General features: G+C 44.9%; 1 protein-coding gene across 1 annotated transcript in view; it reads left to right on the forward strand.

Moving 5' to 3' along the window:
- The first annotated feature begins 663 nt into the window (after positions 1-663).
- The window catches only part of LOC104991174 (doublesex- and mab-3-related transcription factor C2-like), a 20165-nt gene continuing 15621 nt past the window's right edge, over positions 664-5207 (forward strand). Inside the window, exon 1 of the mRNA XM_010843570.1 lies at positions 664-748. The gene's annotated coding sequence lies outside the window, so the exon portion shown is untranslated. The remainder of the gene's footprint in view (positions 749-5207) is intronic.

Below are 5207 nucleotides of genomic sequence, written 5' to 3' on the forward strand. Positions count from 1 at the left end.
GAGCCTCTCACCTGAAGGACTGGGTGAAACAGGCCAGGGCTCTCTAGAACTGGCTCCTCCGACACCCTTGGGGACCAGAAGGCTCCCTGAGCAAGCTTGTGCCACTGGATGGGTTCTACATAGTGTCAGATGAAACCACAAATTCCTCAGTGTCTTTAAGCTGGATCTTCGTGTTCTGCAGGAAAAGAGACAGAGAGACAGAGAGGGCGAGAGAGAGCGGCCTCATCCTAATCTCCGTGCCTTCCCTGATATTCATTACCTCATTCAACAAGTAGTATGTGCACTGCAACACTGTTCCAGATGCTGGGGATACAACAGTGACCTCTACAGACCACATCCCAGCCCCAGGGGCTGACATTCCATGACACCAGGGGGAAAGCAGACTTGCCAGGTCAGGAGGTGGAAGGAAGGGCCTGCTTCTAGGAAGGTGTGATGTGTGTGTAGTGACCAACAGGACTTCTTTGAAGAGACCAGCTAAGCTCTTGACTCTGCTGTGTGCAAAGAGGCTGAGGAGCTGGCTCCTCCACATCCTTCCAGCCCCTCTGGCCCCGCCCTGTCTTTCCTCCCTCCTGCAACCCGGTGCAATGTGCTCAAGCAGTGGATACATTTCTGGTATGTGACGTCCCTGCTGTTGTTGTGTGTCTTACTCCCACCCTTCCCTTCTCTCTGTCTCTCTTTTTCTTCTTTCCACTGAACCTCCCAGCAGGCTCAAGCCAGGTTTCTGAGTGCTGAAGAAAGAAAGCAGATGGTGAGTTGTCATTTGGTGGGGATGTGATAGACAGGGGTGTGTATGTGGACCCTCCCCACATTTAGAGTCATAGGATTGTGTACCTAAAAGCCCCAGGGAGGTATATGGGTCCAAATGGGTTATCAAAGAAAGGAGGGTAAACTTGGTGATGGCATCCACAGTCCCAATCAAGACCGGAGTTTTTCCTCTCGGGTGGCAGGGGCTGGGGTGCGGGTTATGTGAGATGCCATGTCTGTGAGACAGTCAGCATCTAGTGGGTAGTGGACAGGCGATTTGGGGCCTGGTGGGTGGAGGGAGGTCTTGGAAAATGTGAGGGACAGAGGGGAAGGGGAAGGGCCTGGCCTGGACTAAGCTGAAAGCAGAACAACTGAGGTGAGTGCTCCTTGTTACCTAGTCCTATGTTATATGAGATTCCATCGTTGATACTTGGATTTTAAGAGAAGCTGCCTAGTTGTGGCCCCTGTTTATCACCTAGAACTATGAGGCTGTGCTCCACTGACTTCAAGGGAGCCCCCTGCAAACAGTAACTGGAAGGAAAAGAGGACGTAGGTGGCCTAAGAGTCTTTATCTGGTTTTTGAAATAATGGTGTTGCTTAGGAAGACATCTTTTATATACATGTGAGGATACAGGACTGATTGATTGTCTTCAGGAGCCTACCGCAGGTCATGGTCTGAGGTTATAAAATGGATGAGGTTCTGTTACTGCTTCAAGTCATTCAGTGGGACAGAAGTCAAAAAAAAAAAAAAAAGAAACAAAAAAGCAAGAAACCCAGGATGATAACAATACAGGGAGATGGCTATGAGAAGATGGAGGAGGGGCAGCCACCAGCCTTGAGAGTTGGAATGGAGTCTTAGAGATTTCCCAGAGAAGGCATGCCTGAAATGAGTGAAGAAAGAAGTTGGCCAGGAAATAGAGAATGGGGAGAGCTATGCAAGCAGTCGCCTGAGACAATAAAGTGCAGATTTTGCAACTGAAAATAAGTAGACTCAGGTTTCTCTTCTAGGGTTTCAGAAGAAAGTCAGTCATGCCACTTAAGTATAGGGGTAAAAAGTGGTGCCACACAGAGGTACAGAGCCCTGGATTTTGAGAAGCAAAAGATTTTGAGTATTGTTAACTTTCATGATGGAGAAGGCAATGGCACCCTACTCCAGTACTCCTGCCTGGAAAATCCCATGGATGGAGGAGCCTGGAAGGCTGCAGTCCATGGGGTCGCTGAGGGTCGGACATGACTGAACGACTTCACTTTCACTTTTCTCTTAGACGCATTGGAGAAGGAAATGGCAACCCACTCCAGTGTTCTTGCCTGAAGAGTCCCAGGGATGGGGGAGCCTGGTGGGATGCCGTCTATGGGGTCACACAGAGTCGGACACGACTGAAGTGACGCAGCAGCAGCAACTTTCATGATGGTCCATTGATTATTTATCCTTTATTATTCAGTTTTTGAATGAAAGTTCTACCTAAGATATCTTTGCCTAACCTCATGGCACAAAGGTTTTCTCCCATTATTTTCTTGTAGGTTCACAACTTACACTTAGCTCTATTATTTATTTTGAGGGCTTTTGCATGCAGTGAGAGGTATTGACGTTTATTGGTGGTTTCCATACGGAGATTCCCTTTCTCCAGCTCTATTAGTTAATTATCAGTTAATTTAATTATCTTAGCACCTTTTGTCACAAATCAACTGACCATATTTTTGTGTACATCTGTTTCTGGGCTTTCTATTTTATCCACTGATCCATACATCTAGTTTTATGGTAATACCACACTGTCACGACTACTATAGGTTCACATTAAGTCAGGGAATTTGGTACCGTAAGTCCTCCATCTTTGTTCTTTTCCAAATGGCTTTAGCTATTCTACGTCCTTTGCATTTCCATATGTTTTAGAAATAACTTTTCATTCTAATTATGATTATGACAAATCAATAGATGAATTACTAGAGACCTGACATCTTAAACCGTCTGGAGTCTTCTGATCCACAAACATAGTATGCTGCTGCTGCTGCTGCTGCTAAGTCACTTCAGTCGTGTCCAACTCTGTGCAACCCCAGAGACGGCAGCCCACCAGACTCCCCCGTCCCTGGGATTCTCCAGGCAAGAACACTGGAGTGGGTTGCCATTTCCTTCTCCAGTGCATGAAAGTGAAAAGTGAAAGTGAAGTCGCTCAGTCGAGTCCGACTCTTAGCGACCCCATGGACTGCAGCCTACCAGGCTCCTCCGTCCATGGGATTTTCCAGGCAAGAGTACTGGAGTGCGGTGCCATCGCCTTCTCCGAAAACACAGTGTATCTCCATTTAATTTGCATCTTCTTTAATTTTTCTTAGCAATATTTAATAGATACCTGTATATGAGTCTTGCAATACTACATTAAGCTTCTTAATAGGTATTTCATTTATTTTAGTGCTATTGTAAGTGATATTTAAGTTTCTTCCATCTCCAATCATTTGTTCCTGGTATGCTGAAATAGAGAGGACTTTTTCCCGTTGAGTTTCTATCCTGTAACCAGGTTAAATGCATATCAGATCTGAGAGATGATTTTGTTTTCTGTAGACTACTAAGTATTTTCTAAGTATTACTAAGTATGATCCCTTTAATGTATTGTTGCATTCAGTTTGTGCCTCTAGGTGTTCTTGCCAAATGCCATCAGGGAAAAGGATTTCAAACTGGGTAAGGTCTGTCGGAGAAAGCCACCCAAGTGGGTCTTCTAGGGAACTACCAGACAGGACAAATAATGACCTGGGAACCTTATCTGGGAACAAGGCTCTGCAGGAGGCCTGTCCCATTTCTGCTCCCTCTGGTGGCTGCCAGGCTGCCGGTTTTCACCATGATTGCAGGCTGTCAGCATTCAAAGCTGAGCTTCCCTTGTGGCTCAGCTGGTGAAGAATCTGCCTGCAATGCAGGAGACCTGGGTTCGATCCCTGGGTTGGGAAGATTCCCTGGAGAAGGGAAAGGCTACCCACTCCAGTATTCGGGCCTAGAGAATTCCATGGACTGTATAGTCCATGGGGTTGCAGAGTTCGACAAGACCTAGAGACTTTCACTTTCACTAAAATTAGTGAGTTTACCGAGTGACCAATTTGCCACATTTACTGGATTTCTTGATTGTCACGTTAGCAACCTTTACGGGAATAGCTGGGCTTCCCAGATGGTATTAGTGGTAAAGAACCTGCCTGCCAATGCAGGACACATAAGAGACATGGGTTCGATCCCCAGGTGGAGAAGATCCCCTGTGGAAGGCGTGGCAACCCACTGCAGTATTCTTGCCTGGAGAATCCGATGGACAAAGGAGCCTGGTGAGCCACAAGTCTATAGGGTCACAAAGAGTCAGACGCGACTGAAGTGACTTAGCACTGCTGCTGCTGCTGCTAAGTCGCTTCAGTCGTGTCTGACTCTGTGCGACCTCATAGACGGCAGCCCACCAGGCTCCCCCGTCCCTGTGACTTAGCACACATGCACAGAAAAAATCATTTTTATTTTAAAGATGAATAATATGTTTCTGAGTATTAACTCAACAAAGTAGATATACCTTAGACATTTGGAAAAATACCCAAAATTAGGGACTGAAAACTTTCCCCATGAAAGGATCGTTCTAACCCAAAATTTGGATTTTACCTATGATGAAACCATTTTAATTATTCCTGATTTATCTGGGAATATTCTGAATGTTATTTTCTATCTTTTCAAGCCACATGGATTTTGTGTGTGTGTGTGTGTGTGCATATTTTCAAATAGATTATTAGATAGAACTGCTGGTTTCTTGCATTTATAATTTTTAATCAAAGATGGGTATGTTAAATTCAAAAACTATATTTAATTTTAATTTTAAAAACTGTTATTTTAAGCTGAACTAAAATTAATTAATTTAAATTGATCAGATCAGATCAGTCACTCATTCGTGTCCGACTCTTTGCAATCCCATGAATCACAGCACGCCAGGCCTCCCTGTCCATCACCAACTCCCAGAGTTCACTCAGACTCACGTTTTGAATTTAGATTGAATTTTAAACTTGAATATGAGCTAAAAGTCAAAATTTATATTTAAGTTCATATGGACAACTCTGCTTCTGGGAAGACAGAGTGGATGAACGTTTCCTATTCTTCCCACCAAGTACCACTTAAAACCCTGGTTGCCATATATAAAATAAACATAAGGCTCTGCAATGTGGGGAGGAGAAGGTGGATCAACTACGGATCTCAGAACCTGAGAAAGGACACGGTGGTGAGTTCCCTGGGTTTTCTTTCTGCATCATGTATCCCAGGCTTGGAGCTGAAGAAGCCGGCTACTGAGAGAAATGCCGAAAGGTGGAGACAAAACAACAGTGACAACAACAGCAGCAGCAGCAATGAAACCCAGCTGAAACAGAAAGAAAAGTCTGCTCTCTCTAATGTAAGGATCAAGAATGACAAGACAGAAAAGGTTTTCTGCATGACTGCTCTACTCCAGCCAAGCAATATGGAA

This window comes from Bison bison, unplaced genomic scaffold (assembly GCF_000754665.1).
Source record: "Bison bison bison isolate TAMUID 2011002044 unplaced genomic scaffold, Bison_UMD1.0 scf7180017847631, whole genome shotgun sequence".
NCBI classification, from domain to species: domain Eukaryota; kingdom Metazoa; phylum Chordata; class Mammalia; order Artiodactyla; family Bovidae; genus Bison; species Bison bison.